At 35.3% G+C, this 25,353-nt stretch overlaps 1 protein-coding gene across 8 annotated transcripts in view; it reads right to left on the minus strand.

Moving 5' to 3' along the window:
• SEMA3A (semaphorin 3A) overlaps positions 1–25,353 on the minus strand; it is a 437,330-nt gene that overhangs the window by 235,273 nt on the left and 176,704 nt on the right. Inside the window, exon 6 of one of the 8 annotated variants that reach the window (XM_016219558.2) lies at positions 18,641–18,748. The exons of the other annotated variants lie outside the window; for them this stretch is intronic. The gene's annotated coding sequence lies outside the window, so the exon portion shown is untranslated. The remainder of the gene's footprint in view (positions 1–18,640; positions 18,749–25,353) is intronic. 8 annotated transcript variants of the gene reach the window in all.

Genomic DNA, 25,353 nt, shown 5'->3' on the forward strand with positions numbered 1-25,353 from the left:
TTTCTCTGTTCAGCTGGGTTTTTATTTTAAAAAAAGAGAGATTCAATAGCACAGAAGAAAATACAAGTGATTGCTGTACAAAGTCTTTCTCAAGAGAGATTGAAGAGTTCATCAGGATATTGTCAACCTCAAAGCAGGCAAGATATGTGATCCTGACTTGGACACAACAAGCACTTATTTGCTATCTCCTTTCTTGAAACAACAGCAGAACTAAAACTGTATATTTTTTGGATAAGTGTGTCTTGTGTGACATCTGAAGAAACAAAGTGAATTTTAATGAAATAACTGACTAAAAATGTCCTTCTATCCATCTCCTCAATTTATTCAATTGAACTCTGGTAAATCAAAGCCACTTTAGTATTAAATTAATTTTGCCCTTGAAAACAGGACTCCTATAGTCTCCAGAGGAGTGTTTTTCCAATAACTCTGAGTAAGCAATCCTACATGCATTCTATTTAAAGGTATAGTCCTGATGCCTAGGGGAGTGGATTATTTCTTTACTGAGTAGGACCACCAGTGTGATTTGATTTCCATGGACTAGTAACAAGGGTGGGGAAAGTCAGGGCCTGGGGCTGTATAAGGTCCATGAAATCATTTGGTCTGGCCCCGCCAAGGCAACTACAGGCGGCACTCAAAATTCAATAAATCTAAAAGCTTTTTTTCATAACTAATTTTTAAGTTTATAATTTTATATGGCCTGCAAATAATTTATAAATATCTAAATGGCCATTGTCAGAAAAAGGTTCCCCACCCCTTGTAGAAAGATCCTTCCTATGCAAAGTAATTCTACCACCAGACTTCTATAGAAATGTGCCCTTCTGCCCAGCTTGAAATCCTCATCTCTGAGTAATCTCCTTTTTCTTAGCTACTGGGGGCTAGTAGGTGATGTGTGTGTGATGGGCAGAGTGTAGTTGAAATCTTACTTGGGATTGGTAAGAAAAGGCAACAGATAATGAGACACAAGGAAACATTTAAACATGAATACCCCCTTAATGCTTTGATAAGAACTTCTGTTCTGCCTGTATGGATGCTAAAATATGGCTGGGTTGGTGGGATGCAGAGATATAGGAACACAGGTGTGCTCTAAAATGGGGAGATGAAGAGTACTTGCATGATCCAATAGCAAATGGAGATGTGAGTCATAAGTGGATTGGGAACTGTAGAATACAGTGAATGTTGAACTAGAGAGAAAATAGAAATATATATATTTTTACACTTATTTTTATTGTTGAGAGTATTACAGATGACCTCTGTTTTATCCCCTTACCCCTGTGCACCCAGCTCCGCCCCACCCCAGGCATTCATTGCCCTATTGTCCCCATCTTGCTATGAACCAATTATAGCCAACTTTCCAGAAGATGAGTCAACTAGGACTAGCTCCAATTTTACCCCCACTCATTGTTCAGATCTCAGCAGTACACTGGATGGCCTAAGTAGGTCACTAATTAACTCCTAATTATCCAGTTTCCATCCTATTTCAATTCTCTGTCATCTGACACTCTCAATCAATTGAAATTCCTATCTGAACCTTCCCCATTCTTTGTTTTCCATCACAGATCTCCCATGGAATTCGAATACTTCACAGGTCCATTGACTGAGTTGCCTCATCATATCCTCATTCTTTGGCCCTCTTCTTCTTTTAGCTTAAACACTTTTAAAATGTTACCATAGCTTCTACTATTATGTATATTCTGATTTTTTTCCAAATCAATATTTCTGACCTATAACTCTCCTTCAAACTCCAAAACTCATATTTCCATCTGCTTTGGAAACACAGCCACATAGATATCCTCTATGGAATTCAACTTCAATAGGGGCAAATTTCAATAGATTATTATCCCAAATAAAGCACTCCTCTTTCATTTGTATCTTTCCCCAATGCACATGATAATCCTGAAATCCCAAAAGTCATCATAACCTTTCAGTTATCTTAGCTCTTGCACGTCCCAGTGTATTTTACCTAATCAATCACCATACTTTTATGATTTCGCTGTCTAACCAGACATTGCCTGGCTCTACTCCAATCCCTGCTACCATCAGCTTGGTTTGGTGTCTCAACTTCTCTAGATTATACTTTTACAATAACCTCAAATCTTGTAGCCTTGATTACACAGTTATCTGGTTAAAAAGAAAACTTAATATCATTTTCTTACACAAAGTCTTTCAATGCCTTCTTTTTCCTTAGCCTTCTAATAAAACCTTTTAATGATCTGGCTCTTGTCAGTATTTCTAATTTTATCTTCTAACATTTTTCCGTTAGCAGTCTATTCCAGTTATTCCAACATATTTGCAAGTTACCCCCCATATTAGGATATCACAGTGAAGTATCTACGAACAAATCTAATCGCTTGGCTGGATTGCCATGGCTGCCCTGGTTCTAACTGAAAAGTCCTAATTATACTTGAAAAATCTTTTCACCTGATACTTCCCTGAAGCCAGTTTTGAATCTCACAGACATAGGAACTCACACCAACCTTGGTGCTGCACCTACATATACTTATTTGCATGTATCTCACTGTAGTGAAATGGTTTTTTTACCATATTATTTTCTAGATATCCTTTGACCCTTTTGATCATAAAAATGTTATTTAGTTCAGTTCCTTATTAGGTCAGTTCCAAGCACAGTTCCTGGATCATAGAAGTAGCCAATAACTGTCTATCTATAGAGTATGTGTATATAGAGAGAAGACATTATAATCTTGTAATAGCACATATTGTAGGCCAGGGATATGAATCTCTGGGGTTAGACAGAAAGATACCATGAGTCGCTATCAAATTAAGTTGATCAAAAGGCAGAGAAGCTCTTAGATGATGTTTTTTTCAGGGAGTGAAAATAATAAAACAAGGTGTTAATAGTATCCTAAAATTCTATAATAAGATGAGATTCTTTCTTCCCCATTTAATTTTTAAGGAGAGCATTATTACAGTACTTAAATGCTAATTAACATAGCATACCAGATATCCACAGGGAATGCTTCCAATGTGGCAGATCTACAAATAAGTTGCAGAAAAAATGAGAAAACTTTTGAGGCCAGAAAGGTCTGGAAAGTCTGAATTCTGTTAGATAAATCAGCACCCTGGGAACATCCGCCTATGCTTGCTAAGTAGGAGTATGTGTTTTAATGGGCTGAGTGTAAGGGACAGGAGACAAAGCCAAGGCCAGGTTGTGTAGGAAATCACCTCAGATCCTGAAAAGTGATCCTGTCACTTTGGAAAAATAGAAAAACACCCTCCCCACAGGGGATTTAATGGAATTCTTAGTCTCAGTTCTTAGTAGAGAAGAGAGAGGTGAATTGGAAACAAAAGGATATAAATATATATGTATGCATATGTGCATATACATATGATAATCATTAAATAAAATACTTATTAAAAGAAAGTTGGTAGAGCTTTATTAATATTTGGCAAAATAAAAAATTAAAAAAACATCACTTTAAAGAGGTTCACCAAATATGACAAATGATTCAGTTCAATAAATATAATATTTATTAATTTGCCTGGAACTGAAAGCATAGTTTCAAAATATAGGAAGCAAAAGCATCCAGTTTTCCAAACCTAAATGTAAAAATTCATGACCAAATAACAGATTTGAGCACATGTCTATGACATATTGTTCATTCAGACACTGACACACACACACACACACACACACACACACACACGCCAGTAAAGATATAGATTTGAACAACAACACTAACAAGCTTGTACCCAACAACTATTCCTCTGTAAGAGCAATACTATCCCTTCTTCTGAAATGTTCTTCATTTTAAACCCAGTACCTAGGAAAACACTGTATTCAACCCCACAGAACTGTCTGAGACAAGTTTTCCTTTCTATTTTTTTCTGCTAGTTTTCTTACAAAACTCACTTGGTGTTTGTATTTTCATTCATTTTACTGAAATACCTCCAAGTTCTGTTTAAATGTAAAAGAATGCTCTACACAAACATAGATTCATATTTCACAAACATTTAGTCGTCTTTGCTGTTCTAGGTGCTTTCCCTTCTCGGCACCACCTCAGATTCTTTCCAGGAGTCAGCGCCAAGGGTCGGCTCTTTCCTTAGACAATCTCTGTGGCTTTTGATATTTTCAAGCCCCTTCTTAGCATATACTAACTTGCAAAGAATTAATTTAATGAAGAGTGTTGTTTAAGCCAAAACAATGACAAATTATTAAGGTGGAATGCTCTTGGAGCTGTTCTACTTTTTATTCAGGTTATTTCAATAACTTTGTAGACTTTCCATGTCCTATTAGCTGACCTAAAGATTTGGTCTGACTGAAGATAAAAGTCAGGGCAACATGAAAGTTCTCAAACATACAGTACTTTCTTTAGTTTAATCTATCCTTCTTTATTGTTGAAACACTCATTGGTCAAGAACAAAACTCTTCTTGCATAAATTTATCCTCTTGGGTAAAAATTATGTTTCTGGTGAATACTCTAGTGAGCAGAAATACTTTTAACATGTCTTAAACCCCAAACCCACATCCTTACTGGGTATGCGATTTTCACTGTTTAACCTCTCTGTATTTATCTTTTCATAAAAATAAAAAAAATAAGGGAACTAGTATTTACTTCAAAGGGTTGTTTTGTGGATTAAATATATATAGACTACAGGATATTCTGTGTGGCAAAATTTCATAGACAAATTCACAAGTATGCAATATTTGCCCATGACAAAAAATGAAAATTGACTTTTGTCAATGAATATGATTTAAATTTATGGGGGAATTTTTATTCAAGTGATTAAACTATTCTAAAACCATCTAAAAGCCTTGAAAAATATTTCAGTCACAGGGTGATATATTCAGTAATATACTAATGCTCTCATTCCCTGAACACTTGTTTTAAGCAGAGATTTTTCTTTTTATTTTCTTTTACATTTCCTTATATTACACTAAATCAAGAAGTAAAATATTTTCCAAATAGTATTTTCTGCTGTGTTTTCTAAAGGCCCAATAGTTTGTCTGTCAAATTCTGCCATGCAAAGAGGCAACTGTGCATTTAATAAAGCTCAGGGCCTTGGTAGGAACTCAGCATTAAGTGTCTGTTCAAATCATAAGGTACATTTAATTAATAGTAAATCTAAAATATTGTGGGTGTCATGTGAATGCTAGATTCTATAGTAAAAAAAAAAAAAAAACTGGCTCATCCCTATAAGGTATTGTAGACCAACAGTTATTAATTGGTCTTGCTCATTCATTTGTTTTAATGCTGACCTCATAGCCATAATGCAGCATAAGTAATCAATAACAAGCAGCACAAAAGTAAATACATTGATTTGGGGTGGGGGTAGGGGGTGTGGTGGCAATCAAACCATATTGTTTTCATTCTCTGGACACTTTTACAGTGGATTTTGTTCTGCCTCTATTCCAGATCTTTTAGAAAATTTTTAAAATCCTATCATTTAAACTTTTTCTAGAGCACTTTCTCCATCTCCTCACCTGAACTAAAACCTGACCTAATCCTGATAACGCTTTCTACTCTGAAACCCTCCCCACATTCATACCCCTGAATGCTTAAAGAGGGGTGAGTGTTCTCCTCACTCCTCATTGCCATATTGAGATGACTGTCCTATTATCATTGATCAATAACTGCTCAGCTCTTGATGCCCATTTATTTGTATTTATCTCACCAAGGACCTGGAGCTCTTCTCTTTTCCCCATTCACTTGGCCTACTTTGATCACATTACTCTTCCATTACTCTCCTCTGTTCTAGTTCTTCACATTCAAGTCAAGGAGCCTTTCCACCAGCCCTTAGAATGCTTAGACCAATTCTACACCAAAGAAATCCATTTCTGTCGCACGCACCCATTTCTCCGTGCAGACACTTCCCTTTCCAGCCCCCCTAACCCCTGCAGCTCATCCCTGGCCCTCACTGTGTCTTTGTTACTTTTAGGCTGAATAGCTGGCAGTTTCCTCCTCAATTTCACATCTATAAATTGCTCCTTACTCACTCTGACCTTCTGTCTGCAGTGTGTGTCATTTCAGTTTTAAAATCTAGGCTAACCTCTTGAATTTTTGTTCCTGAACAGTGCTGAACAGTGCTGAAGAGCATCGGGTAAAAAAGGTAATTGTACCTATTGCAAAGAAATGTTAATTAATATCAGTTAATATCCCAATGTTGCTTTTCTGTCCTTGTGGTCTACATTTGGCATATGGAAAAACTTTTACTTCAACTTGCCTAGAGTGCAACTTAATGTAAACGGTCTGGAGGAGCATTTGGTAATATGTGTGAAAACTATTTAAAAATATGTGTTTCTTAAAAACAGCAATTCCATTATTAGCATGACCCAAAGGCAATTATCAGACAAATGCACAAATATGGATGTTTTTATTTGTACATAATGATTGCTAAATTATTTTATGTAAGTATAGTGGACTAGAATGCAGCCATTAAATGAATTTTATATTAATTACAATGGCAATATCTTTACTATATTACTGAGTGAAATGAAATATGATAAACTGGCACATTAAGTTCAGTTATATATATGTAAGTGTATAGCTAATATATGCAATCATATATATGCATCTTGTGTGTAATTACATACAAGTTTGGAAAAATGCTGAATTATAATTATTTTATCTTTAAAAATTTTGAATGATTTTGATATCTTTTGTTCTTTCTTGAATTTTCTTCAACATACTTCTCAGTATTTAAATTCCTGCATGAATATATATTATTTTAATTTAAAAATCACATAACGTACATTAATTTTTAGACAAATGGTAGTCTAGATACAATTGTTTTAATACTTATTTCACTTTTGTCCCTAAACAAAATAAAATCTAGTGCCTGACTTTAAGTATTCTATGAAAATGGATGTTGTAAAGATCACTTATCAATGAATTTATCATTGAACCCACTGATGCCTTATTCTTGGGCAACAATTTGAAGTGGTTGAGTATGCTGTCTTTATTAACAGCATGACTATTTTAAACTACTCTTCATACCATAGCATCTTAAGCTCTTTCACTAGCTTATTCCACTTGTCCCCTAGGTACAGACTTTTTCTAGGTGCCATGTTGAGAGTGCATATCTTTTCACTCTACATATTCTTAACTAATCTACTTCCTTCTCACAAGTTCAAATATCACCCTTACTGAATGATTATCAAATAATATAAACATCATAGCTACACACCTAACAACCGGTTGTTTACTGTACAAAGCAAACATGAAGTAGCTTCCAACTCCACAGGAGTAGATTGGAATTCATTGATTTTCCTTCCAAACTTGCATTCTCCTATTTCTTCAGTTTTAAATGCATCACTGTCCTCTCCTTTGCTTGGGTTTAAAACTCCAGGCTTTTTGCACTTCCTTTCCCTTATGCCTCATTGTTAGTGACCATATCTGTGTTGACTGTATGCCTATCATATGTTTGTCAGTGGGCAATGAAGTCAGGTTTTGGATGAGGGGTTATTTCCTTTACACTCCCAATTATATTAGACTATTTTGGATATTAATCACTTCTCTATTAGATATCCAAAGTTGTCTCCTACTAGAGATTGTAGCTCCCTTTTCTTTCAGTCACAGAGTCATCAAATTAAGTTGCTAGATTCCTGATTATAATGGCCCCCTCTTGCAAGAGAGAAATAATATTATTAGCTTGGCATTCCAAGTCCTTTCTCCAAGATATCATTTCAACTTTCCCTTGAAACTTCATATTTCATTAACGAGTTATACTCATCTCCTCACTACTCCACTAGCCATAAATAAAGAGCCACATTTTCCTAAAGTGTCTGTGGGTTTTTCCCAACTGTGACATTAATTTGACTGATACAAGGAGTTTGGCATTCACTTAGAATACAGGTAATTATTAATTTTTCACTGTTCCCTTGATTGTCTTGTTTTGGAGTCTATGTCTTTAGTCACTATGGTGTACTACAGTTAAAATACTGCACCGAAACCCATATACAATTGAGAGAGACATGTTTCAGGGATTATTTTAAAAGAAGTTCAGTGGCAATGGAGTTGAGAGTGGAAATTATTGCTGCCTGAAGTACTCTCAGAGAACTCATCCATAAAAAGAAGATAGCAGTATCCCAGGTCACTAGATGGACAAATAGCAAGGCTGTATGGAAAATACCAAGGAAGCCAGATTTGGTGGAGCATAGATGATTTGGGGGGAAGAGTGGATGAGAGTGCCTCAGAAGCATGTTGATTACATTTTTAATTAAACTTGAGTACAGAACAGTGGGAAATATACAAGGTGGGGCAAAAGTAAGTTTATAGTTGTTTATATGGAAAATAATACAATAATTAGTAATAGTAATACAAGAATAAACTCTGTTTTATGTACTTGCAACTGCAGCTAGAGTAAAGTCTACACCATAAGGACAGGTAACAGTATGAACGAGATTTCTAGAGGAAATGAGAAAGAAATTATTTTCCAGGTAGCAGTGAGCAGTGTTCCTCTGAAAGCTGATTATTCAAAAAGAAATAACCACTTCACAGAAACTATATTATCTAAATGAAAGTATAATTGTCAAAATATTAATTTATATGCTAACACATGTTTGTGGTGTGATTAAATAAGTTGAAATACTAACTAAAACTAAACACCGGCATGTCTTCAACTTGCATATTCAAATATGCTTCAACTAACTTTAAAACTTCCTCCAGAATCAGGTAACTTCTAGGTTCTATGCTTTCTGGAAATCAGAGTTTCAACAAGTTCTAATAATAAAACTATGTCAGAAACTAAATGGTTTGGATTTTAGGCCAAATGACATGGGTTTAAAATGGGTCCATTGCTTACTAGTTGTGTGACCTTAAAGGGCAAGAAATCAGAGTTGCAGCTTTCCATCACCCCTAATTGGCTATATGACAAAAGCCAAGACAATTATGATCATTCCATCTTGGTTTTCTCATCAGTTTAACAGGTATAACCTGTTTAACTGTGGGAGGGATAAACAAGCTTCATTTTCCTTTTAGACTGATGTAAAAATAGAAAGTGTAAAATAATGTAATTCATACTGGAAAATGTGAAACACTGCACTATGTACTACTTCAATACTAATATATTGTTAAAAGTCAGAGTGAATTTTTAATCAAGTGAAATGTTTAAGGTAGCAATGATTGAGTTGAAAGTAAACAAAATATCTTTTTCTGTAGCATCCTGATAAAGGAAAATACTTTCTATGAATCAGGTTCTAACATATTTGAAATTATTATATTAAATCTGAATGCTGTAAATGTTACAAAGCATGTTTGAAAAGAACACTTGAAAAGCAATGGCTACTTTTACATTAAAAATTAAAATCAACTATTCATATCACACTGGGAAAATGAACAAATATAGTACAAATTGTGCTTGGTTAACCCTTATAAACATTTATACACCCAATATAGGAGCACCTAAATATATAAAAAATTTCTCGGTGGACTTAAGGGAGAGATTGACAGCAACACAATCAGCAGGGGACTTAAACACCCACTGTCAGCATTGGACAGATCATCAAGACAGAAAATCAACAGGGAAACACAGATCTTAAATGACTCACTAGACCTAATGGATTTAAATGGCATTTACAGAACATTTCATCGCAAAGCAGCAGAATACAAATTCTTCTCAAGTGCACATGGAACATTCTCAAAAATAGACCACATGTCAGGGCACAAGGCAAATCTCTACAAATACAAGAAGATTGAAATCATATCAAGCATCTTCTCAGATCACAATGCCATGAAACTAGAAATCAACCACTATAAAAAAACTCAAAAATATTCAAACACATGGAGGCTAAATAACATGCTATTAAACAATGAATGGGTTGCCAATGAGATCAAGGAAGAAATCAAACACTTCATGGAAAGAAACAAAAATGAACAGACAACAACTCAAAATCTATAGGACATGACGAAAGCAATCCTGAGAGGAAAATTCATAGCATTACAGGCCTATCTCAAGAAACAATCAAAAGATCTAATGAACCATCTAGCACAACAGCTAAAAGAACTAGAATGAGAACAGCAAGAAAAGCCCCAAGGAAGTAGAAGGAAGGAAACAAAAAAGATCAGAGCAGAAATTGACATAAAGACTAAAAAACAATACAAAAAAATCATTGAAACCAAGAGCTGGTTCTTTGAAAAGATAAATAAAATTGATGTACCTTTAGTCAGACTCACTAAGAAACAAAGAAAGTGGACCCAAATAAATAAAATCAGAAATGAACGGGGCGATATAACAACCGACCCAACAGGAATACAAAGGATTGTAAGAAAATACTATGAGCAACTATATGCCAACAAATTGGATAACATGGGGGAAATGGACAAATTCCTAGAAGCATACAACCTTCTAAAGCTGAATCAAGAAGAGGCAGAAAACCTGATTGGGTCAATAACAATGAATGAAATTGAAGCAGTAATCAAAAAACTCCCAGCAAAGAAAAGTCCTGGACCAGATGGATTTACAGGCTAGTTTTACCAAACAGTCAAAGAATAATTAACACCTATTCTATTCAAACTATTCCAGAAATTCAAGAGAAGGGAAAATTTCCAAATTCTTTTTATGAGGCCAGCATCATCCTAATCCCAAAACCAGATAAAGATACTACAAAGAAAGAAAATTACAGGCCAATATCCCTGATGAACATAGATGCTAAAAGCCTCACTAAAATACTAGCAAACTGGATCCAACAATATATTAAAAAGATCACACATCACGACCAAGTTGGATTTATTCTGGGGATGCAAAGGCTGGTACAACATCCACAAATCAGTAAAGATGATACATCACATAATCAAAATGAAGGACAAAAATCATATGATCATATCAACAGATGCAGAAAAAGCATTCGACAAAATCCAGCACTCATTTCTGATAAAAATTCTCAGCAAAGTGGGAATAGAGAGATCATACCTCAACATAATAAAGGCCATATATGACAGACCTACAACCAACATCATACTCAATGGGCAAAAACTAAAACCATTTCCCTTAAAAACAGGAACAAGACAGGGATGTCCACTTTCACCACTCTTATTCAACATAGCACTGGAAGTCCTCACCACAGCCATCAGACAGGAAGAAAACATAAAAGATATCCAAATTGGAAAGGAGGAAGTAAAACTGTCATTACTTGCAGATGACATGATATTGTACATATAATACCCTAAAGACTCTGTCAAAGTATGACTAGATTTGATAAATGAATTTGGTAAGGCAACAGGATACAAAATCAACATCTGGAAATCAATGGTATTCTTATACACCAACAATGAACTTTCAGAGAGAGAAACTACAAAAGCAATATCATTTACCATTGCAACTAAAAAAATAAGATACCTAGGAATAAGCTTAACCAAGGATGTAAAAGACCTGTACTCCGAAAACTATGTGACACTGAAAAAAGAAATAGAGGAAGATTTAAACAAGTGGAAGAATATACCATGCTCATGGATTAGAAGAATTAATATAATTAAAATGTACATACTACCCAAAGCAATTTATAAATTCAAGGCAATTCCTATTAAAATACCAACAGCATATTTCACAGATCTATAACAAACATTTGGAAAATTTATTTGGAACCAAAAAAGACCCTGAATAGCTGCAGCCATCTTGAGAAAAAAGAACAGAGTGGGAGGGATCACATTACCAGACTTCAAACTGTATTACAAAGCCACTGTAATCAAAAAGGCCTGGTATTGGTACAACAACAGGCATATAGATCAATGGAACAGAACAGAGACCCCAGAAATAGACCTATGCCATTATGGTCAGTTAATATTTGACAAAGGAGGAAAGAGCATACATTGAGTAAAGAGTCTCTTCAATAAGTGGTGTTGGGAAAACTGGACAGATACATGCAAAAAAATGAAACTAGACCACCAACTTTCACCATAAACAAAAATAAACAAAAATAGATGAAAGACTTAAATGTAAGTCTCAAAACCATAAAAATTCTGGAAGAAAATGTAGGCAGTAAAGTCACAGACATCCCACATAGTGGAATTTTCACTGACACATCTCGGGCAAGAGAAACAAAAGAAAAAATAAATATATGGGACTACACCAGACTAAAAAGATTTTGCATAGCAAAAGAAAACAGCCTCAAAATACAAAGGAACCCCATGGTCTGAGAAAACATATTTGCCAAGGATGAATCTGATAAGGGGCTAATTTCCAAAGTGTACATAGAAGTCATACTACTCAGCAAGAGGAAGACAAACAACCCAATTAAGAAATGGGCAAAAGACCTGAATAGACACTTCTCCAAAGAGGACATACAGTTGGCCAAGAGACACATGAGAAAATGCTCAAGGTCACTAATCATCAGAGAGATGCAAATTAAAACCACAATGAGGTATCACTTCACACCTGTCAGAATGGCTCCATCAACAAATCAACAAACAAGTGCTGGCGAGGATGTGGAGAAAAGGGAACCCTAGTACACTGCTGGTGGGAATGCAGACTGGTGCAACCACTATGGAAAACAGTATGGAGTTTCCTCAAGTAATTAAAAATGGAGCTGCCTTTTGACCCAGTGATCCCACTTCTAGGAATATATCCTAAGAATCCTGAAACACTAATCAGAAAGAATACATGCACCCCTATGTTCATAGCAGCACAGTTTACAATAGCTAAGATCTGGAAACAGCCCAAGTGCCCATCAGTAGATGAGTAGATAAAAAAGCTGTGGGACATTTACACCAAGGAATACTATGCAGCTGTAAAGAAGAAGGATACTGTATCCTTTGGGACAGTATGGATGGATTTGGAGAATATTATGCTAAATGAAATAAGTCAGGCAGAGAAAGACAAACATCACAAGATCTCACCTCTATGTGAAATCTAAAGAACTTAATAAACTGATGAACAGAATAGATTCAATGACATGGAAGCATAGATGAGACTGACAAATGTCAGAGGGATGGAGGAGGGCGAGTGGGTGGAGGGGGAGAGAGGAACCGAAGAATTTATGTGCATTTATGTACAAGCCAAGGACATGGACAATGGTGGGGAGAGGAACTGGGGAGGGGGATGGGATGGGGTGGAATGGGTCATTGGGGAGAAAAAGGGACATCTGTAATATTTTAAACAAAAATAAAAATTAAAAAAAAGTACACTACTGAGCCTGGCCGGTGTGGCTCAGCAGTTGAGCATCAACCTATGATCCAGGAGATCACAGTTCAATTCCAGGTCAGGGCACATGCTCAGGTTGCTGGCTTGATCCCCAGTAGGGGGCGTGCAGGAGGCAGCTGATCAATGACTCCCTCATCATTGATGTTTCTTTCTTTCCCTCTTCCTTCCTCTCTGAAATCAATATAAACCTAATGTATATCTCTATTTTTCTATGTATCATTTATCTTTTTGCCAATCTATATATGTATATCAGTAGTTATTAATATGAGTTAATCTTAATATCTTGTGATTTTTAGTCTAATGGGCTATGTTATCACACCTCTATTAAATTGTCATGTTCACCATACTATTCTAGGTAAACAACTGTAGAATTACTTTTACTAATACATATTACTAACCACTTTAAACTTAAACACTTTTACCTTTTACCTCCAACTAATTTGTGCTCATGTATTTCAATCAGCTGTCTCAACTCCCTTGGTTTGTAGAAAAGGGGGAATGATAGCTTATGAATGGACTACTAGTTATCATTCATATTTAATATTAAATGACTTAATTTTTTACAAATAAAAATAGAGATGTAAAGTTTTCATATGCTAATTTTGTTTTTCAAAACAATTTTAAATATTTCACCTCATACATAAACCTGTTTACAAAAGTACATATATAGGCATCTGTCTCCTTTAACCATATCTGTGAAACTACAATGATTTTTAAGTCATGTTTCAGATCCAAGAAGCTAAAGAATGTAGACCACGAAAAGTATTATAGTGATAATACTAATGATTTTTTTTCAATACAAATTATAAATTAACATATTTCAGAATCGTCTGCTGGATTCCATGATTGTGCAACTATGCATATTTGCTTTAGGTAAAACAAAATATATTGAAAGCTTATTAAGTATGTAAAACTTAGTTAATCTAAAATTTAATTATCCTCAGAAAATTATTTTTCAATATGTGAAACATTAGACATTTTATATAAAAATTTTTCCCCAAAATTTTTGGCAAATAAATTATGCTCCTTTGCCCACAGGCAACTTCACCCACTAAACACTTTGTAAATAATCCTTTTGATGTATCCATGCAGCATACCCATTTTACATTCAAATACTAAAGAAAAATATTAGACATGGGTAATTAATGATATTTTTTAAATGCTAGAACAGTTATTTGTTTAAATAATTGCTCACAGAATAAGTTTTGAGAATCTTGTATAATGAATTCATTTTTTTAAAGCATCTGGTTATCTTTCTGAATAAAAATGCAAAAGCAATTATATTTTATTGGTAGCAATTTCTTTTCATAGTTTAAAATTGGATCATAAAAAAAATTGTGGTTATACTATTTTTTACGTATTTATAGAGATATAATGAGATGTGAGGCATAAAATCCGAGGAGTTAGAATTAAAGACAAAATATTACTGACTTCTATCATCTTGTGAAGCCATCTTTGGATGAATATGCTTCCACACATGGTAGAGATCCACACACGGTCAGTACATCCATCATTAGGAGTCTAAGTAAAGACTATTCTGATTTTTAAAAATAGTAAAAAATTAAGAATAGAGCTGCCATATGACTCAGCAATCCCTGTCCTAGGTATATACCCGTAAAACTAAAAAACACATATTCGCAAAGATATATACACCGCTATGTTCACTGCAGCATTATTCACGGTTGCCAAGACATGGACACAACCAAAGTGTCCTGCGATAGAGCCCTGGGTAAAGAAATGTGGTGCATGTACACAATGGAACACTACTCAGCCATAAGAAAGGATGAAACTGCCATTTGTGACATGGATGGTCCTTGAGGATATTATGCTAAGTGAAATAAGTCAGTCAGAAAAAGCTAAGAACCATATGATTTCATTCACATGTGAGATATAAAACTGAAACTTGTGGACACAAACAGCAGTGTGGTGGTTGCCACAGGGAAGAGCGTGAGGGGATAAAGGGGGTCTTAATATATGGTGATGGGAGAAGATATGACTTTGGGTGGTGGGCACACAGAGCAAAATACAGATCTTGTAATGAAACCCACACCTGAAACCTATATGTTCATATTGACCACTGTCACTTCAATAAATTTAATAAAAAAAATAGTAGTTATAAAAACATTTACCACCTCCAAGTAAATATTAAGGTTTGATACCATAGGGTAGAACAGTTACTTTTTCTAGAATTGTTTAGACAGAATCCATATTTTCTTCTAGTATTATTAGTCTTAATCATGTTTCAATTAAAAGTAGTATACGTAACTATAATACAAATATATAGATCCTCAAGTGTTTTATCTAACCATTTGATATCTAAATGGTAGCTAATATTCAGGATCCCAAAATAAATAGTAGTATTCATTGTAAATATTGTAAGACAAACACCAAAGATAGTCTATCAGATTCTGAGAGAGAGAAAGAGAGAGGGAGAGAGAGAGGGGGAATTATAAGAGGCCTGGAAAAATATGGAAGTAAACATTTAATACATTAAAAATAGTTTTTAAAAGAAGATAGGCTGAATAATGGTCACCCAAAGAAATCAGAAGATATCAGGACCTAATCTCTGGAACCTGTGAATGTTACTTTAGGTGGTAAAATTATTGCAGATGTGATTAAGGACCTTGAGATGAAGAGAGTCCCTGAGTTATCCCAGGTGGGCCCTAAATGCCATTATTGATGTTTCTATCTCTCCCTTCCTCTCACTGAAATCAATAAAAACATTTTTTAAAAAGTAAGCTCAGGGACAGTAGTATAAACAGTAGTTCAGAGAAAGAAGCAATTTACTAAAGCATTAAAAAAAAAAAAAAGAGGTAAGTCAATAAAGTGATAAAATTTTCTAACATAGAGCAAATCATTTTGACTGGCCAGTCAACAGAGGAAGGGCATAGGGGAAGTATCTTCAAGCTGTTGAATAAATAGTTGTTCTGCCTCCTAAATTCTTTAAATAAACTCAACGAGCCACCAAACTTACGACCACAGCATCCACCACCACCACTGCCTCCAGGTAGCTTTGCAGAAGAGCGTGCTGCTGCTCAGAAAGTCTGAGTCTTAGGGCAACTTAAAAAGTATAGATGTGTATCGACTCAGTATTTAGAAGGTAAAATATGTGTTGAGTTTAAATTATTTCTTCAAGATCCTTTAGGCATCATTAATCTTCTGGATCACATCTGCACAAATTAACTAGGTAGCTCCTTTATAGTTAGGAAAACAAAGTGATGCAATGAGCTACTTTCTGCTTTGTGCTGGGCAGTGTAGTCATTTCCTTGTCATCATCTGATAAATAAATAAACACATAACCTTACATGCTACCTATCTTTATCAGTTCCGGATAGAAACTGGAATTTGTGGTCTCTTTTCTGGTAAATGACAGACGTAGCTAACACTTAATAAACACAAGTAATCCTAGCTAGCTTTCTGATGCCCATTTTCCCCCTCCAATCCTCTCCTTTCTCTTTATACATTGCAGAGCCTGTTCGTTTTTTTTTTAAAGCTGTTAGTATTTTATCTGAGATAAAATTATTTAAATGGAATTTAAAAGAATGTCAAATGCCTGACCACACCATTCTGGCAAATTAAGAACAAAGACTTTCTGCACCATCCATGTGTGTGTCACATGCTCCAGCAAGCAAATACTTCACAGCAACAAAAGGGAACTATGGGATGCGTAACCTTTTGCTGGCGGGTTGTGGCATGTGGTCAAGCAGATCCTTTACCATAAACCGAATACGCACTCGTCTTTTCTTGAGAGTCAGCAGACATAAATTTAGGTTCCTCTAGAATTTGGCTCTAGTTATTCTGCCTAAAGATAAAAACTGCATTCTTTAGCTTCATTATCTATAAGAGTTAGCATATTTTTTTCAGACACATGTTTCAATAAACAGCATGTCAACGATTATTTATAGCGGTAAAAGTTTTTATTTAAGCATAACACCCAAAAAAATCTGTTTGATGTTTTGTTTTGTTTTCATTTTAATTACACAGTGTGTGTTGGGTGGTTCTTCACCTAGGAAACACTACACAAAGGTTCCTTAAGATTTTTAATAGCCCAGTGTACCCACTATAAGGAAGTGTAGGGCTTCAAAAAACAAACAAACAAAAAGAGAACTGCTTCTCAGAGTGGCTGGTCCCTCCCTCATGGCATGATCTGGGTCAGAGCAAGGCCACATTTGCTATGTGCAATGCAAGCTCTAACCTCATGTGGAATAGGAAACCTGGGTGTGTCTATATTTGGCAAATCATGTGCAATATTTTACATAGCTCAGTTTGTTTTCCCTTTCCTGCTTCTCAGGGATAGAGTGCTTCTCTATACTTTATCGAATTCCAGCCTCGAGGGTCCTTAAAGGAGCCATGTTCCCCCCTCCAATCTGCTAGAATACCTGACGGTTGCCCCATTATCTAGGGAATCTTAAAAGGGGCCATTCTTCAAGCCCACTCTTCCTATTTTATTAACCCTCTACACTGAAACTCTTTCCCATTAACTTAAGGCAGGGGAATATTTGTTCACAGAAAAGCAATTAAAACCAATCTGGAAAAGAAATTTAGTTAGGAGGGGACTTGTCTTGGTCACAGTCCAAATTTTTTTAATTTTTTTTTTTTTTTTTTTTTGCCAACATATGCAGATACAATCAACACATCCAGGTCTCCCATTTCCCATGGTGGTGGGTTAAGATATTTTTTTCAGACACACAAGATTCAGTTAATAGTATGTGAACTTATTTCTAGGGTTAAAAGTTATTCTTTAAGAATATGATCAAAAACATTTTTTCAAATTAGTGATAAAGCCTAATACTCCATGTTACTTAAGAAGACATAATTCTTTAGATCTGATGTTATGTAATGTATGGAAATAGAAAGAAATTTGAGCTTGACTCCAACTCTTACTAAATATGTGGTCATGGGCAAATCACATAATATGTGTTTCCTTTTTTTTTTTAATTGTCATTTGTCAAATGTCCCTCTACATTACATACATTACCTCTACTTAGAAATCAAATGAGATAATGAATGTGAAAATGATTTGTATAAAATAAAGTATATTGAAGTCTTCTGACTCTGTGACTGGTTTTCTTTCTAAGTGAGCATATTCAAACAAACATAAGTAATATTATTATCTCGTTCAACGAGCCTGAGTTTTTCTAGCCTAATTGAAAATTATAGACTACAGAGGTCCTTAGATATCTTTCTACAAAGAGAGAATACTTATAATCAGTTATTGGCTGAATATATTCATATTATTCTGGGGTGATTTTTAGTTAAATAATAGTAAGTAAAAATATAATTAAGTATAATGGCAATTTCTTATGTACCACTTTTGTTAGAGATATAAAAAAAAATCACATTTTGATTACATTAATACCTTTTTTGGTATCTGTGTTAAAAACAAAAAATAAAACAACATTATTTAACTGTTTAATTGCTTCCATTTTTTTTGGGAAACTTAACCTCAATTTAACCTTTGTGGCTACTGTGCAAGTCAAAAATCAAATGACTTTGACGATCTCAGTCCCAGAATAATAAACTCTTTGGGGGCTTTAAGCCTCTTTACCTTTAACAGGGGGAACTGAGCAGTCTTCAACTTGTTTGTGTTCGTTGATTGATAATGAGCAGTTTCTCTGTCTACATCTGTGTGGGACTATGTGAGGTCTGCTTTAGCCTGCCGGGAATTGAGAGGAGGGAGAGGCAATCACAGTGGGTTTAAAAAATTGTTCTAAAGATGACATTTGGAGGCAAATATTTTGGCCACAGGCCAGTATGATTTTTTTTAACTCTAAAACAAGCTTGGCACTTTACATTTTCATTTTAATCTGTTTTCACAATTCAATATAAGTTGACAGTTCACTATTTCTAAGTAATGGAACCTTTCTTCAAATGGCTATCTCTACCAATAGGTTATTTTAAAAATATGTGATGAAGAAAAAATTCCAGACTTGTAGTATTTTATTCTGATTTCATCACTTGTTACAAAATCTATTAGGAATCAACTCTTCTTTGTCAATTATGGAATACTTGGTTCTCACTTTTGTTTTCTGTTTAATTTAGGAAACAATGCCCACGGCCAGAATATGAGATAATCTGTTAAAGAGTTAAATAGTTCTTATATAGTAGTGGTAAATTCATAAAACTTACTCTTCCTATAGGGTTTTTCTTATAAGAATTTCACAGTATAAATAGGTTCAAATATAACCAATGCCTTTTAAGCCATTTATGCAACAAGAGAACTATGTGTCAAATTTTAACATAATATGGCTTTCATAACCTATTGATTTCTTTATTGTATACAACTGGCTATCTTTAATTCTATCAGCCTTATAGTTCTTTGGGTTTGCAGGAGCATTGGTTACAATGGAAAGTATCATTTGCTGATACAAGGTGCTATGCTTTGGTAAGTAATCAGGAGAGCAGCTGGGTTGGACTTCTAACTGGGAAACAACAGGTTAGAAGCCAGGAGGGCTGATTTACATGACTGAGAGCCAAGAGTCTGTTTCCAAGTGGACAGGAGGACTGGAAGCCAGTACACATGGTCAGAAGAACTGACTCCAGGAAAAGCAGTGTGTTCTCATTTATCCTTAAGTGAGGACATCTCTGCTTAAGTGAAGACAGGGAGACTGTTTTTGAGCCAGAAGGCTGACTCAAGAAAACGATATTTCTTTATAGCTTGAAAGGCTGTCCCCAGAGCAGAGGTCCCACAGAAACCATGCTATACATCTAGTGACTGCCCCAGTACTCTTTACCCAAAACTTATTATTACATGACTCATCCAGCTTCACCACATGCTGGGCTTCCCCTGAGCAGTAAAACAAGCTATTTTAATTCTCAGGGCAACTGGTAGGATTTCCTGGGTCACTTCCTCTATAGGATTCTTGCAAGAAGTAGGGGCTCTCTTCTGATCTCGAATAACAAAAGAACCCCACATTCTCTTTGTACTCTTGTGAGCTGCTATTTAGACAATGAGAGTTAATACAATAAAAAATGTGATTCAAGTCCTGGCCGGTGTGGCTCAGTGGGTGGAGTGTTGGTCTGTGCACGGATGGACTGTGGGTTTGATCCCCGGTCAAGAGCATGTGCTTGGGTTGCAGGTTCGATTCCTGTCCCCAGCTGGGGCAGTGCAGGAGGCAACTGATCAATGTGATAGAGATACATAAATGTTTTCTCTCTCTCTCTCTCTGCCCCCCTTCCACTCTCTTTAAAAATCAATGGAAAAAATATCCTGGGGGGAGGATTAACAAAATACAAAACAAAATTGTGATTCAAGTTCCGCAAAATAAAATAAACCAATGCCAAGAATGTATCAAATACTAGTTTCTGGTCCTGAGAATGAAGAAATTCTTTTTACATCCTGAAAAATTTGATAGTACATATTCTTACAATAAATAAAACTGTAAGAATAATACGGCTTAAAAAATAATATTCTGCAATTCAAGAAAAATACGCTATTAGGTGTCAAAATGCTATGCAACTCTTTTAATATTCATGTTAATCTAAGATTAGATGCTAGAGTGGCTGGACAGTGGATATTCCAAGCAAATGTCACTGTTCTCTGTGGGAGAGTTTGGCAAGTATGGATCAGGAGTAAGATCAGCATTAGGCCACTTGACTGCTACCTGCTGGGCAGTGATTCTCTTTGTTGCAAAAATATAGTATTATATAATTTAACAGTCAGCCACAGGGAGGTAGGATTGATAATCATTTGTGAAAGATAAAAGATGGAAAAACCATTCATACTCAAGTAAGAGAACACTGACCTCCATATAAGGGCAAACCCAAATAACACAGACAGAATCAGATTATTTTTCCAGATGTGGTATTGACGCTGCTGTAGCATATAAAACAAAATGTGCTACACATATAAGATCCATTATTGAAAGCAAAGTCTCTCTCATAGTTGTGCACCTGTCAGAAAAATTACTGCTTACCTAAGCTATTTCTTTAATTCTTGAAGAATATGAATTATTTATGAAAACTAAATTTCCCCATACATATGAATTAGAAATACAAGTTCTCACCTACAGAATAATTCACAATGACATACAAAAATTGAAAGCCTCTGATACAAAGAGTCAAGATATATTGGATGATATAAAATAAAATACATTATTTTACTCTCCTATCCATTTTCAGAAATTGCATTATGTAAACTCATCCGTTTATTTGAAAATGCTACAAGTGTAAGGTTCTATAGACGTCCGTGGCTCTGAAAGCTTTAGTAAATATTTCCTTCATGCTTAAGTAACTTAGAATTACGCTTTCTACAAAGGTCAATATATTTGTAAATGCAAGTTGTGGTGAAGAATATTATATGACTTTCAATAACATTAATTAAATTATGCAGTAAATATTTACTGAAAACCTACCATGAGAGGCTTGAAAATACAGAAGTAGAAAGACAAATCTAGGCCCAGGCCTCATACTTCACAGAGTTTAGACTGTACAGAGAATGTTTAAAAAGTCAGAAGTATAAGGTTCAAAAAGTGTCCATTAGACTGTGACCTAGTTTTTCCTTATTTGCAACCCTATGAGATCAGTTTTGTAGAGACTAAAGTTGTGTATGATAGATATAGACATATAATTTATGTATTATATATGTATGTATATTACACATTATAGTTAGATATAGATATGCAATGTACGTATTACACATGCCTGTGTGTATTATACATGTTTTATATATAAATATATGTATGTGTGTATCTACATTATATATGTAGATATATATATATTTAAATATATCTTTATTGATTTCAGAGAGAGAAAAGGAGAGGAAAAGAGAGATAGAAACATCAGTCATGAGAGAGAGTCATTGATCGGCTGCCTCCAGCACTCCCCCTACTGGGGATCGAGCCCACAACCAGGGCATGTTCCCTGCCCAGGAATTGAACCTCGATCTCCTGGATCCTAGGTTGATGCTCCACCGCTGAGCCACACCAATTGGGCTATATGTAGATATTTAACTGTGAAAGGAAGAAAAGGAAAAGGAGAGTAGTAGCTAGAAGGAGGTATGGGATAGAGGAAGTTTTACATGGAAGGCAAGGCAGTTGTTGTAAAATAACACTAAGAGCTATAGTACAGAAGTAACAGTTAAAGTGATAGGAGTGAAACTATAGAAAAATAGAGTGAGAGTTATAGGAGGAAGCAGAGAACTGAGGCCCAGACACACTTCGAGAGGAAGAAGAAAACACCTTCTGTATCGAGAGGGAAAAAGTTTATGAGATAGTTACATTTACCCATTAGGTGGCAGAAGGTTGAGATGGTTTTCATTCAGTGGTTAATATTTTCTTCATTGCGTAGGTAGCTAAACTATCTCTGAGAGAAAGAGATGGAGACAGGGAGAGGCTGTAGGTGAGAAAGGTAAGTACACTCTGAAATGACTGCTGTGGAGAACTTTGGAGAAAGCTGATGAGGAAAACCAAGAATCACTGGGCAGCATCAGGGCCTGGTGGGTGCTGGTCATTATGAATGTGTACAGTTACTGACTTTCATTGTTTTGTGATTTCTCTAGTAGTTCTGACGGAAGAATAGAGATGACAGGCGGTTCAGATGATCCAAGACTGGGGTTTGGCAGAAAGATTCAAAGGAATTCAATTGGCCTGGGAACATGAGGTATTAATCCTCACAGTGAATTGTAAGATAAACAAGGAAGTTGTAAAAATGAAAGAAAAAAAAAGATAGCAATGGAGAAAATAGAAGCATCAGGCTGTTGGATGTGTGGATGAGAAAGAGAGCTGAACTGCTGTACTGGGAATAGCTGAATGAGAGCGCCAGCAGGAAGGAGGCTGTAATAGATGTAGTGGTCTCAGGCTTTTATTCCAAACCCCTCCTGGTGATGACAGGGCCCAAATGTGACTATGAGATTTAGTCACTGAAGTCCAGTCAAGTGGAGATGAGACTGAGGAATTGAAAGGGCAGGTTGTCAGCTGAGCAAACACAAAGACATTGAATTTGCATAAGACAGCAATAAAATTTAGATGGGAAATTAAAAAAAAAAAAATAAGTTGGGTATTCAAGTTTTCAGTAAAATAACAAGAAATTATTCAAAGGTCAGTGGAACTAAGTAGAAAAAAGAATGAAAGGAGATGGAGCTGATTTCATGGCCTAAACTTAGAAGGGATTATACCTAAGAGTTGAGATACAATGGTTTAGGAACTTCCCTGAGAATTGAAATCAGAGGACAATAGCCCATAATATGCCAATGTGAATTTTAAATAACATGCATTTCATGAAAATCTTTACTTCTAGATGTCTCTTCCTCGAACATTTTAAAAATAGTTTTATTTTAGTTTGACAATTGTAAAGTGTATACATTTTGTGTTAGCTGACCAATCTTTACAAAATGACATATATAACCACCACCTACTCAAGATATAAAAAAATTATCAGTATCCAGAAGCTTGCATTGTGCACACTCCCAGTCATTACCCAACTATATACACAGGTAATTGCTAATCTGGCTTTGATTATCATGGATTAGCTCTGTTTATTTGTGCATGCTACTATGAATAGTTTAACCATGCCTGCTGGTACCTGGTCTTATGTATCAAAAGACACTCATAGGAGGTTCATGACATTATTTCTAATAGCTTTCTTCAAATTTTAATAATGTAAAGTTTGGCAAGTACTTCATCTATGAAGCATGTATGTCTTTTCGAGTTCTACTTTGGTTGCTGGAGATAAATTCTAAGTAAAGGGTAGACAGAATTCAGATGAAGCTCTGAACCTTTAAATTGAATGCAGATCACCATCATGAAGTGAAGTACCCAGGGTTACTATGGACCCAGCATGGGCAAGCCTTCGCTCAAAGGTGAATAAAAATATATCAAGTAAAAATAAATAATATTTTTGAACATTTATCATAACACAGACATTCTTTTAGTTGCTGCATGTAAATTACCTCCGTTACCTTCACAGTCATTTTGTAAGGTTACTGTTCTTTCTACCCCCATGATATATAGCTGACTAAACTGAGGCACAGAAAAGTGAGATTGTGGAAAGCTCACTCCTGTCTTCACCTAGGATTTCCATTCAAACCATCTGCACTCAAAGGCAACACTCTTGGCCAAGGTCCTTTCACACCGAACCTTGACCTTTTTGCAAAGATTGTAGAATTCTAAATGCGCAAGTACACATCTGGTAAACTATGCCAACTGTTGAAATTTGAAACCTGAACAATTATTTAAATTTATAGTCTTTGGCAAATATCTCTGAGGTCTGTACTCTTCCTTCTCTTTGGTCTAACCTAGAGAACTTCAGAGGTTGATCTCCTCTGCGTCCTTGTATTATTTCCATTGATTGCAAAACTCCTACGATTTTATTCTGAGCTCACATTCACTATCAGTCTCATTACGTGAATGAGAGAGAGATAGTGTCGAGTTTCGTAGTCATACCAAAATCACTTGCAAAAATAAAAACAGAAACATTCTGTAATGCTGTACGGCTGTTTTCTGATCCTTTATACAATTGCCAACTGATAAAATAGGCAAGACTTTTAAAATTGTAATACTCTTTTTATTGTGATGGCAGATGAAACAATCCTGCTTCTATCACTTTTTATTTAGCTTTATGGAGTATCTAGAGATTTATAATCCTTTCCCAAAGCATAGGAATAAAATGCAACATGCACTTAGCATTTGGAGTTTTTAGAACACCATGTGGGTTATGGAGGTGACAATGATGATGTGATGATGGGAACATCACATCCAGACTTAAGTCTCTCTATGACTGATTTTGTACATTTTCACTCCCTTAACTTACCTAAGTGTATACAGAATGTAAGGAAAAACGATAAATGTGACTCTCTTTTACAAGAAATAACATGTTAAGGTAGCCTGAAGAATGTTGTTTTACCATATTTAGGACTTGATAAAATGGTATGTGAATTTGCGAAATGAAGGTAGCATCACTGGCTACATTACATGTTCTGTGATACTAAAGGTTATGTTGTTATCTAAAAGTAATGATTTATCTTTAACTTGTTTATTTTTGAATAATAAAACCTATTCTTAAAACTCTGTTAAAATTCCTGATCACGGCTCTGACGCCTAGGAATCTTTTGGACATTTTTTAACCTCTGATTGTCAATCATGCTTTTATCTAAACGTATTTCTAAAGGCAAATAAGAAAAACAAAAGCCTACTGAATGTAAGCATCTGTTTGAGAGTATTCTAGTACAAAGGGAGCCTGCCCCACACTCTGGAGTGGCAATGAAGGGGTTACTGTTTATCATATTGTACAATGGAAAAGAAATGCACACTGGCTCCCAAGTTC

Source organism: Miniopterus natalensis, chromosome 10 (assembly GCF_054644295.1).
Source record: "Miniopterus natalensis isolate mMinNat1 chromosome 10, mMinNat1.hap1, whole genome shotgun sequence".
In the NCBI taxonomy this organism is placed as follows: domain Eukaryota; kingdom Metazoa; phylum Chordata; class Mammalia; order Chiroptera; family Miniopteridae; genus Miniopterus; species Miniopterus natalensis.